Source organism: Schistocerca piceifrons, chromosome 2 (genome assembly GCF_021461385.2).
Source record: "Schistocerca piceifrons isolate TAMUIC-IGC-003096 chromosome 2, iqSchPice1.1, whole genome shotgun sequence".
NCBI classification, from domain to species: domain Eukaryota; kingdom Metazoa; phylum Arthropoda; class Insecta; order Orthoptera; family Acrididae; genus Schistocerca; species Schistocerca piceifrons.
Window position 1 is genome coordinate 1,073,559,461 of NC_060139.1, and position 13,061 is coordinate 1,073,572,521.

At 41.9% G+C, this 13,061-nt stretch overlaps 1 protein-coding gene across 3 annotated transcripts in view; it reads left to right on the forward strand.

Annotated features, from left to right (window-relative positions):
- LOC124777360 (fatty acyl-CoA reductase 1-like) overlaps positions 1 to 13,061 on the forward strand; it is a 246,019-nt gene that overhangs the window by 160,807 nt on the left and 72,151 nt on the right. The gene's annotated exons all lie outside the window — the stretch shown is intronic.

Consider the following 13,061-nt stretch of genomic DNA (forward strand, 5'->3'; position numbering starts at 1 on the left):
CCAAATCAGTTATTTCTCCTGTAGTGGTTATTCCTGATTCATTCCTCATGAATGGCAAAATTGTGGTCTCCTCTATTCTGTAAAACAGTTTCATCTTAACATATTGAACTTACAACAGACACAAAAGATCCGAATCCTCCTGTAGTTTAAATGACAAATGTTTTGCTTCATCCTTTTTACATTAAACCAAGCTTTCCTTAGATCGCATAATCAAAATTATTTACTCTTCCTCTACCTTCAACAGAGAAATCTCTTCAGTTCAACTCATATAGGATGCAGTGCATCTCGCAACAATAAAAACAGTAAGCTGTAATGCTCACAGCATCAGCAAAACTTTTCTAGGACAAGTATTAACGCAGAATAACTTTTCAGGCTGTGGCTCAACATCAATCAAGACTACAAAAAGGATCCATATTTCTGTTCCATTCTCCATTGACTGGAAAACTGCTCGTCATTTGACTACCACAATAATAATTCAGGGCCACGTAAATTACACAAACCACAATTCTTCTTTCACCTTGAAGGGAATCAATCCACTTACGAAATCCACAGATAGCACTTTACGTACTCAGCTGTAAAGAACAAACAAGACATATATCATCAATATTAACATATTAGCGTTTATTGGGAAGCCATTGGTTAAACAATCGTATTATCGCATCCTGTTTTCAAGATTCCAAACTTACTCATTGCCTTCTCAGAGTTCTCCTATCTTAAAATATTCATACAGCACGCATACTATAGTAAGAGATCCTCATTTATACTGACAGATATAGAATAGTAACAGATAGATAGTAGCACTGAAAGCAGAAAATCTGAAACAAGGCTACTAAGAGCTGGGGACCTGGGTTTGCCAGACCCATAATACCCACAGTACTAGTTTTGCATTAATTCAACACAGATCTTGCTTCTCTCAGGAGCGACTCTTTTCAATTAACACAGAAAGCCATAAACAGCATTTCACTCGTTCACAAAGAAACGTTCTATCTTCACATTTGGACCAACCTAAATCCTAATTGCACAAGAAAAAAATACTAAAAACATCACTTCAATCAATGACATAGAAACATCTTTATAATTATTTTTACCAACATATTATTCAAAATGCATTTATCACAACTGTAAACTAATCAATTGTTTCTCTTCACCGTCTTCTCTACTCCTCACTGTCCTTTCTACTCAATGTATGGTTTTACGTTTGACACATGGTGTAGCCCTTTTGATTTCTTCGATCGACGAGTTTCAACTTCTATGGCGTTTTCATGGGGAATCTTCCTTATCCGGTATGGGCCATTAAAGAGATTAAAAAATTTCTTGCAGGCACCTGACCGTTTGTTAGACAGCTTGTGTGATCTGATAAGAACTTTTTGTACTACATGAAACATTGTTCTTCTCCCGTTTTTCTTATACACCTTGACTCTGGCTTCTGCTGCACGCTTGATATTGCGTAAAGCAAAGTCAACAATTGCGTTCCGGCTTAGTCTCGGCTCTAGTGGCTAAGGCACCACCTCTTTGATTTTGCTCGGGGCTCCTTGTTTTTTAGCACAGTGATTGGCGGAAGCTGTGTTGACGTATCAGGCAACTCATTAATTCTGGTTTGAAATCCTTTTAGGTGTATGTCCCACGATCGGTGATCAGGACTGCAGTATAACCTACATAATTTTCCTAATTCGCCCATAATACGCACACTGGGGTTCGAGCTGGGGTGAAACAGAGATATATATATAGGTTTAATTCTTATCCTTCGAAGCATCCGCTGCCAGTATTGCGATCTAAATCGTGGTCTATTATCAGAGATAACCCTTTTCACACGCCCAACTTCATGCAGAAACTGCTTTGCAAATGCAGTTGCCACTGCCCTTCCTGTTGCTCGCCTAAACGGAGTCAGACACACAAACTTGGAGGTTAGCTCCACCGCTACAAAAACATATGCAAAACCTGCTTTAGATCGTATTAGTGGCCCAAATAGATCCACGGCCGTGAGGTCACAAAGTTTGCTTGGTATTATTGGGTGCAATGATGCAGCATACGTCACTGTGGCCGCATTTGCTCGCTGACAAGGTCCGCACACTCTAAGTACACAACGCATACGCCGTAGCATGTGATTAAAATAGCATGTCTCCTTCAGTTTTTCACAACATTTCTGTGCTCCGAAGTGACCATAACTCAAACGTATGTACCACATAATTTTGTTAACGAGTTCCTCCGGAATCACCAACACCCATCTGGAGTCGTCCAGGACTCGTTTCTTGAATAGTATTCTATTGCGCACTAAGTAGTACTGGCGTATTCCTACATTCTCCTTGTCCTCCCACTTCTTCTTTATATCTTTCCCCCATGAACCATGGACCTTGCCGTTGGTGGGGAGGCTTGCGTGCCTCAGCGATACAGATGGCCGTACCGTAGGTGCAACCACAATGGAGGGGTATCTGTTGAGAGGCCAGACAAACATGTGGTTCCTGAAGAGGGGCAGCAGCCGTTTCAGTAGTTGCAGGGGCAACAGTCTGGATGATTGACTGATCTGGCCTTGTAACATTAACCAAAACGGCCTTGCTGTGCTGGTACTGCGAAAGGCTGAAAGCAAGGGGAAACTACAGCCGTAATTTTTCCTGAGGACATGCAGCTTTACTGTATGATTAAATGATGATGGCGTCCTCTTGGGTAAAATATTCCGGAGCTAAAATAGTCCCCCATTCGGATCTCCGGGCGGGGACTACTCAAGAGGACGTCGTTATCAGGAGAAAGAAAACTGGCATTCTACGGATCGGAGCGTGGAATGTCAGATCCCTTAATCGGGCAGGTCGGTTAGGAAATTTAAAAAGGGAAATGGATCGGTTAAAGTTAGATATAGTGGAAATTAGTGAAGTTCGGTGGCAGGAGGAACAAGACTTTTGTTCAGGTGATTACAGGGTTATAAATACAAAATCAAATAGGGGTAATGCAGGAGTAGGTTTAATAATGAATAAACAAATAGGAGTGCGGGTTAGCTACTACAAACAGCATAGTGAACGCATTATTGTGGCCACAATAGACACAAAGCCCATGCCTACTACTTTAGTACAAGTTTATATGCCAACTAGCTCTGCAGTTGATGAAGAAATTGATGAAATGTATGACGAGATAAAAGAAATTATGCAGGTAGTGAAGGGAGACGAAAATTTAATAGTCATGGGTGACTGGAATTCGTCAGTAGGAAAAGGGAGAGAAGGAAACATAGTAGCTGAATATGGATTGGGGGGAAGAAATGAAAGAGGAAGCCGCCTTTTAGAATTTTGCACAGAACATAACTTAATCAAAGCTAACACTTGGTTCAAGAATCATAAAAGAAGGTTGTATACCTGGAAGAATCCTGGAGATACTAATAGGTATCAGATTGATTATATAATGGTAAGACAGAGATTTAGGAACCAGGTTTTAAATTGTAAGACATTTCCAGGGGCAGATGTGGATTCTGACCACAATCTATTGATTATGAACTGCAGATTGAAACTGAAGAAACTGCAAAAAGGTGGGAATTTAAGGAGATGGGACCTGGATAAACTGAAAGAACCAGAGGTTGTAGAGAGTTTCAGGGAGAGCATAAGGGAACAATTGACAGGAATGGGGGAAAGAAATACAGTAGAAGAAGAATGGATAGCTCTGAGGGATGAAGTAGTGAAGGCAGCAGAGTATCAAGTAGGTAAAAAGACGAGGGCTAATAGAAATCCTTGGGTAACAGAAGAAATATTGAATTTAATTGATGAAAGGAGAAAATATAAAAATGCAGTAAATGAAGCAGGCAAAATGGAATACAAACGTCTCAAAAATGAGATCGACAGAAAGTGCAAAATGGCTAAGCAGGGATGGCTAGATGACAAATGTAAGGATGTAGAGGCTTGTCTCAATAGGGGTAAGATGGATACTGCCTACAGGAAAATTAAAGAGACCTTTGGAGAGAAGAGAACCACTTGTATGAATATCAAGAGCTCAGATGGCAACCCAGTTCTAAGCAAAGAAGCGAAGTCAGAAAGGTGGAAGGAGTATATAGAGGGTTTATACAAGGGCGATGTACTTGAGGACAATATTATGGAAATAGAAGAGGATGTAGATGGAGATGAAATGGGAGATACGATACTGCGTGAAGAGTTTGACACAGCACTGAAAGACCTGAGTCGAAACAAGGCCCCGGTAGTAGACAACATTCCATTAGCACTACTGATGGCCTTGGGAGAGCCAGTCATGACAAAACTCTACCATCTGGTGAGCAAGATGTATGAGACAGGCGAAATACCCACTGACTTCAAGAAGAATATAATAATTCCAATACCAAAGAAAGCAGGTGTTGACAGATGTGAAAATTACCGAACTATCAGTTTAATAAGTCACAGCTGCAAAATACTAACGCGAATTCTTTATAGACGAATGGAAAAACTGGTAGAAGCGGACCTCGGGGAAGATCAGTTTGGATTCCGTAGAAATGTTGGAACACATGAGGCAATACTAACCTTACGACTTATCTTAGAAGAAAGATTAAGAAAAGGCAAACCTACGTTTCTAGCATTTGTAGACTTACAGAAAGCTTTTGACAACGTTAACTGGAATACTCTCTTTCAAATTCTGAAGGTGGCAGGGGTAAAATACAGGGAGCGAAAGGCTATTTACAATTTGTACAGAAACCAGATGGCAGTTATAAGAGTCGAGGGGCATGAAAGGGAAGCAGTGGTTGGGAAAGGAGTGAGACAGGGTTGTAGCCTCTCCCCGATGTTATTCAATCTGTATATTGAGCAAGCAGTAAAGGAAACAAAAGAAAAATTCGGAGTAGGTATTAAAATTCATGGAGAAGAAGTAAAAACTTTGAGGTTTGCCGATGACATTGTAATTCTGTCAGAGACAGCAAAGGACTTGGAAGAGCAGTTGAACGGAATGGACAGTGTCTTGAAAGGAGGATATAAGATGAACATCAACAAAAGCAAAACGAGGATAATGGAATGTAGTCAAATTAAATCGGGTGATGCTGAGGGGATTAGATTAGGAAATGAGACACTTAAAGTAGTAAAGGAGTTTTGCTATTTAGGGAGTAAAATAACTGATGATGGTCGAAGTAGAGAGGATATAAAATGTAGACTGGCAATGGCAAGGAAATCGTTTCTGAAGAAGAGAAATTTGTTAACATCGAGTATAGATTTAAGTGTCAGGAAGTCATTTCTGAAAGTATTTGTATGGAGTGTAGCCATGTATGGAAGTGAAACGTGGACGATAACCAGTTTGGACAAGAAGAGAATAGAATCTTTCGAAATGTGGTGCTACAGAAGAATGCTGAAGATAAGGTGGGTAGATCACGTAACTAATGAGGAGGTATTGAATAGGATTGGGGAGAAGAGAAGTTCGTGGCACAAGTTGACTAGAAGAAGGGATCGGTTGGTAGGACATTTTTTGAGGCATCAAGGGATCACAAATTTAGCATTGGAGGGCAGCGTGGAGGGTAAAAATCGTAGAGGGAGACCAAGAGATCAATACACTAAGCAGATTCAGAAGGATGTAGGTTACAGTAGGTACTGGGAGATGAAGAAGCTTGCACAGGATAGAGTAGCATGGAGAGCTGCATCAAACCAGTCTCAGGACTGAAGACCACAACAACAACATCTTTCAATACTGCGTCCTTATCCTGTTCGTCCGCTATACTCCCTAAAGAGGTGGAAACAAAGTTCTCGAACGCTACATTCTGTAAGTATAGGATGCTAAAATTATTTTCACCGAGTTCCCCTTCTTCTGTGTGAACCAAACCTATAGGAATGCGCGATAAAGCGTCAGCAACTACATTTTTCTGTCCCAGAATGTATTCTACAGTGAAATTATATTCCTGTAGGTATAGTGCCCAGCGTCCTAGTCTCCCATGCGTGATTTTTTTGCTTATAAGAAATTGGAGTGCACGATGGTCAGTGTAAACCCTGGTGATCCTTCCAAATAAGAAATACCTAAATTTTGAGAATGCCCAAACCATCGCGAGTGCTTCGAGTTCCGTCACAGAATAATTTTTTTCACATCGAGAGAGCACCCTGCTCACAAACGAGATTGTTTTTCAAGTTGTAATACGATCATTTCCTTCCGTTTGAAACAGTACCGCACCTAATCCTGACAAGGAACTGTCCGTCATTAAACAGAATTCTTGTGTCAGGTCGGGATGCACGAGGATGGGAGCTTCTACCAATGCCTTTTTCAGTTTATAAAATTCATCCTGTGCCTCTTGATCCCAGACCCACAAATCGTTCTTCCCTGTTAGTCCACATAGACGGGGTGTACCAAGTACACTAAAATTTATAAATCGCTTATAAAAATTACACAGGCCTAAGAATGCTCGCAACAGTTTTCTATTTGTCGGCATTGCACACTCTGCTGTCGCCGTAATTTTCTCCGGGTCAGGTTGTATTCCATTTGCTGTGACAATATGGCCTAAGAATTTTATCATCTATTGTCCGAACTGTGACTTTTCTAAGTTGACTGTTACACCTGCCTTCTCAAAATCATCCAGTAGTCTGTTCTGAACGTCGTTATGATCCTCCCACGACTTTTCCGCAATTAATATGTCATCCACGTAAATTGTCACTCGCTGTTTCAAATCATCAGGCAAAATGCCATTTAATCCCCTTATAAAAGCAGCTTATGAGACGTTTAGTCCGAACGGGAGAGGCCGGAATTGGAAACAATTTCCATAACTCAGGAACGCTGTATATAATCTGAAAGATGTGTGTACCACGATTTGCCAAAAACTCGAACGGAGGTCGACGGATGATAGTACCTTTACCCCGTGGAAACGTTGTAAGAGTTCCTCAAGGCTCTCAAACCTGTCCGTTTCCGACATAATAATTGAGTTTATCTGTCTCGAGTCTAGTACCAAGCGAACCGAGTTGTCGCGTTTTGGTACGACAAGCAAGGGTGAGTTATACGGGCTTACTGCCCGCTCAATTATTCCTTGTTCCAACATCTTTTTTATTTCCTTCACCACCTGGGCTTTATGCGCCACGGGAATAGGATATGGTCTAACAGAAAAATTCTGATGGTCACGTACTCTGAATTGGTAAGTAAAACCGTTAATCGGCCCCGGAGCCTCAGGAAATACCCGTTCATGATTCCTAAGTAGGCAATACAATTTCACCTTTTCCCTGTCCGTGGTTCTGACACCCGCGATGCTATTTCTCAGAGCATCAGCAAAAACAACATCTTTCCCCTGCTCACCAGACGTAGAGCACGACTCACTTACATAGTTCACGAGTAGCTCTAGTCTGGGTTGCGACTCGGTTAGAGCTTGAAATTTTAGGCAACTGATTTCTGGCTCGACACATAATATGCATTTAACAAATACTAAATTAATTGGCTAATCCCCAGCTTGAAATGTCATTACTCCTCCACCCATGTCAATTACTGCATGGTGGGCATTCATGAAGTTATTTCCCAAAATCATTGCCACATTCAGCATTGGGAGCAAAAGAAGTTGTACTCAAACTCTCTTCCCTGGAAGGAAAAATTAAGCCGAGTCTGCCTTCGGATTTCTAAGCTCTTACCGTAGATTACGCCCTTCACCTTTATTCCTCGCACTTGAAAAACGGGCCAAGTCCCAGTCCCTTCGCATTTTTGAAATGCTGCCTCGCTCACTATGGAGTAAGGGCTTCCAGTGTCAATGACACACTTAAAACATATTTCGTTTACTGCAACTGTCACGACTGGATTTATTCCCGAAATTTTAGCACTCGTAGTTTCTTGTAACAAATCCTCTCTAATATCTTCCCTCTCTATATACCGTATGCACTCATTTCCCATGTCGCTCATTTTTTCCGATTGGGCGCCTTCTGCGCTGATCGTTTGTCATTGCCGGTTTTGTTCATTTTCATTACGTCTAGGGTTAGCCGGCCGAGTTTCAACATCATGAGGTGCTCCGCCTACAGTCCTATTCTCACCGTGTTCACCGTAGTATCGATTCTTGTTGCCGTAACTGTTGCGTTCACGGTACTGTCCACGTCCTCGACCATTTCCGTTGTTCCACCTGTGTTCGCGACTGTTACCCCAGTTTCTATACGGCCGGTCCCGATTATTGTTCCGTTCGCGCCGCGACGACCAGTCACGCCGTTGATTAGTACTACAGCCACGACTGCGATCGCGCTGCTGTGCCCCGTAATAACTTCGTGCCTGATTAGGCGGGCATTCTCCTGTATTGTATTCCAACTCTTGGAGAAGAGTCTTAAATGTTTCCAAGTCCTCTTTGCATCGTCCAGCAAGAATGACGTGGCGCAAGTGCATCGGCAATTTGGTGATGCATATCCTAATTAGTATGGGTCGTATAAAAATTGATCTGCCTGCAGCATGTGGTCGAATAGGCGTGCTGAGCTGCCGAAATCAGACTGATTCAAATTTGGCAGCATAATTATGCCAAACTTGACCCTATCTTGTGCCGCTTCCGACCAATAGGCGGACAGAAAGGCTTGTCGGAATTCCCGAGTGGAGTTGCAGTGACGCGCTGCCGACCTCGTGCGATTCGCCGGTTCGCCTTCCAAATAGCCACACATATATTCTATCTCATGTGAATCTGCCCAGTCGGGGGGAAGGCAGAATTCAAATTGCTCGAGCCATGCTCGTGGATGTATTCCTTTTTGCGAATTTCGAAATATCTCAAACTTTGTCACCGTAAGGAAATGTTTGAAATCAAATCCCCGCATTTCCTCCCGGCGAGGCCCTTGAATGTTTCTATGTTTCTCATGTCTGCCCCTCAAAATACATTCTTCCCTGTCGTCAAAATCTCCCTCGTGGCCGGAGTCCCTCTCTGCACTGTGCGTACGGCTACTTTTAGTGCTATTGACGAGTTCGGAATCACACCCAATGCGGCTTTCCAGATGCCCCACCCGTTCTTGTAATTCGCCTGTTACGGCTTTGTGCAGCCTGTTCACTTTGAAGTGTCCCTTCTGAAATCTAAGAAGCGAACGCACTTCTTCAGTCTCTATGACTGCTACCGGTGTAGTATTGTTATCGCTCTCCATCACCTTCATCGTGTCTACAATTTCCACTAATGCCGAAATCTTATCCTGTATTTGCCTGTTGTCCTCTGCCCCAGTCTGCTTCAATTGTTCTACTTGCTGTTCGAGTGTGTGAATCGCTTGACTGTTGTCTGCTACTGTGTTGCTAATGGACACGGGACAATGCGTTTCTGCCTCCTGGACCCTCGAGAGTACCTGCTGGTGTTCCCTTTGGCATTCTTCTCTCAGCGCTTGGATATTCCTAAGTAGCAGTTCTTCGCTCTCTTTCGATTCTGCATCGCGACTCCGCTTGCCCTGTTCTAAGTCTTACAGACAGTCATCGATTTGCTCAAATGTACGGCCTAATTCTTTCATAATATCGCTTTTTAATTCACTTGCCAGATTGTTTATTCTTTGTGAGATATCATCGGACACTCTCTGCATCGACTCGTTTACTTTATTTGTCTGCTGGATTAGTTTTTCGTCTATTTGTTCACCTAGCTCGCGGATCGATTTTTCAGATTTCTCTGTCATTTGTTCGCCTAGCTCTCGGATCGATTTTTCAGATTTCTGCGTCATTTGTTCACCTAGCTCTCGAATAGATTTTTCAGATATCTGCGTCATTTGTTCACCTAGCTCTCGGATCGATTTTTCAGATGATTCTTTTTGTCCTCAGAACGATTTTTCTGATTTCTCTACGTTTTCTTTATTTTGTTGAAACAAGGCTATCATGAGTTCTGCCAAATCAATTTGGTTAGTAGGAGGCAAATTATTTTCTGGCTCTGCTGTGAGCCCATTCGTCCTGTTTTGCATTTCGTCTGAAGTATTCCCCATTGCATTTTCGGAACCGTCCGACGCATTAATATTCTAAATCAAATTATCCCCTTGGTCCATGTTGCTTAAGTTGTTGGACTGCCTACTTTTAGCTCGGTTACATGTCTGCATTAGTTCAATTTATACCCGGTACGCAAAACACTAATCACAATAAATGTATCCCCCAAAAATTGCGACAGTTAAACGAAAGGTACCCAACCTAGTACGCACTTCTTCACACGCGAAAGAAATTTTTATCTTTGATCGAAGCAGTGCAATTTACAAGCGAGAAAAAAAACACACACATATAAAACACACAAATATAGAAAACAAAAGAACAAGGCAAACAATGCTTTTCAACAACGCCGTGACTCATTTGAAAGTCTGCTCAGAAACAACGCAGAAGTTGTTTGAGCGCTGCAGGGAAAAAAAAAAATTAAGATTATACAACGCTCGCAATCTAACGTTTCAGAGATTCCAGAGACCAGCGGAACCACAGAACAGGGTCGCCATGTGTAATGTTGTTGCATTATTTTGAGGTGTAAGCGGTGCTGACATTCAAGGCCATAAAAGTGGGTTAAAAGCTGTGAGCTGTCTGGGGAAGTTAACCTTGCATTACTGAACAACTGTTTCACCAGGTATCCAGTCTAGCTTACCAAATTCACAACCAGACTAACATTAATTATAATATTTTAATCGTCATATGACAACCGGTGATATATATATATATATATATATATATATATATATATATATATATATATATATATATAAAGAGGACCGAAATAAAAAGAAATAAATCAGTTTATATTTGGAATTTTATTTTAACACTGATCATTGAAATTTCAGCATATTAAACTTGATTCATAACTAAACTGGTGCCTTATTTAGGATTGTGAAAATGTGAGTTTGTGGTCTTACAGAGCACATCAAATATGGAGCCAAGATTGGGAGACTGCATACAACACTGCATTCATAAAATAACACACGAAGAACGTTGAAACATATGCAAGAGGAAATTAACCACTACCAACCGATTCAATTTTCACCCAAAGAAGTTATGTTCGTAGCACAGTCCTGTCCATCATGTAATTACCACACACTGGTATACTAAATTCATACTAACTCTCTGTGAAACCTTCCCGAAAAGAATAGCTGAAGGCTACTTTGATGATTACACCACATGCTTCGCGTGGTCAACTTGCTTTACACAAAGAGTGTAACTCCACAGTAATTTTGTTGATTAAAATAAATTAGATCGAAAATCAGTTTACGAAAGAAAAACCTCGAACTGGTTACTAACGTCTTACTATTAACCTGATGGGTCAAACAATTGTATAAGCACGTGGTACTGGTCTCACAAAGTACACCCCACGTGGGTTGAACATAAAGAAAAGTAGGTATATTGGAAAATATTGTCAAGACTAGACGTTATAATCTCACGCACATTCGCATTTAACATTGATGATCTTAGTTACAGTGACTGATCAACAAGTGGTTCCACTTTGCTCAAAAAGTCGTGACAAAGCAACTACTGGAAGATATTCCGAACTTCACACTTGAAATACACTGCGTTGCAATGTAAAATAACATTAGATATTTTAGAGCTAAACCTGGAATAAAGGCGATTAAATTTTCAGTTAGGCTGAACTTAAGAAATCCATTGTCCTACGGACTTAGCAGACACGCGCTTAGCCGGAGATCTAACCACTTCAGATGCTCGACGCGGACAGACTGACCTGGGCCACTACCGAGCGTGCTTAACATATACAAACGGAAGTGACCAGAGAGGCAGCTTGCTATACCAACATGACAAGGGACGGACAGACTATACTAAGAATAGAAACCTCTCTGCTTTTAGAAAGCGTAGCTACCTGTTCCGACGTTGGTCCTATTGTTCTCTAGCAGACAGGCTTGTCTGCTACCATCAAGCATGCAACTAGAAATACATTTGCTCATTCATCCTCTCACACAGAAGGGAAGGGGGATGACAGTATCTTATCATATACAGTATATAAAAGAAAGCAGATGTAGGTTCCGAATGAGACTGTGTGACATGAATTACATATAAACTGTGTAGTAGTGTGACAGATCGTTCTTGTTTATGTGTAAAAGTAACACGTTTCACTGCTCAGTCTCCTCCCAGATAGTCAGAAACACCACAGTAAATTTAGATAGGGATTTATGCCGTAAATGACAACAGATTTAAGAAATTAACATGAAAGGAATCCAACAGGGACCTTTCAGTACCTCTTAATCAGAACGGGACTTCTTTCCTCCCATTGCATCTTTGAGTAGTCCAAACATATGTAAATCACTTGGGGCAGGGTTTGGTGAGTGTGGTGGATACGGAAGACACTCAAAATGCAGGTCTGTGATTGTTGCAACTGTTGTACGGGCAGTGTGGGGCCTTGCATTGTCATAGTGCAAAAGTACCCTGCTGACAGCAAATCACGTGGCTTTGATTTGATTACAGGCCGCAGATGATTTTTATGAGGTCTGTGTATGATGCACTGCTGACAGTGGTCCCTCTTGGCATGTAATGCTCCAAAATGTCGCCTTTTTTCGCCCCAAAAAAGAGTCAGCATAACCTTTCCTGTTGATGGTTCTGTTCGAAACTTCTTTGGTTTTGGTGATGAGGAATGACGCCATTCCTTGTTCGCTCTCTTCGTTTCCTGTTGGTGGAAGTGAACCCAGGTTTCGTCCCCAGTAACGATTCTTGCAAGGAAGCCATCACCTTCTCGTTCAAAGCGCCGAAGAAGTTCTTCAGAAGCATCAACACTTCATTCTCTCATTTCAGCTGACGTGGCACCCATCTTGCACACACTTTGTGAAAGTGGGGTACATCATGCACAATGTGGTGTGCTGATCCATGACTAATCTGTCAATGCCATTCAGTGTCACTTGGCGGTTTTCCATCACAATGGCTTCATCTGCTGCAGTGTTCTGTGGAGTCACAACTCGTTTTGCCTTATCTGGACGAGGAGCATCTTCCACTGAAGTCACACCATTTGCGAACTTCGTACTCCATCCGTAGACTTGCTGCTGTGACACACATGCATCACCGTACTGAACCTTCATTCGTCGATGAATTTCAATACGTTTCACACCTTCACCACGCAAAAACCGAATAACAGAACGCTTTCTTCCTTGGGGCAAGTCGCAAGTGGGGCGGCCATCTTTATACTGACACTTCGACGGTATGTGCGCATCTGCACTATGCTGCCACCTACAGGAGTTTATGCACGCTGTTTGTAGCACGCTTAC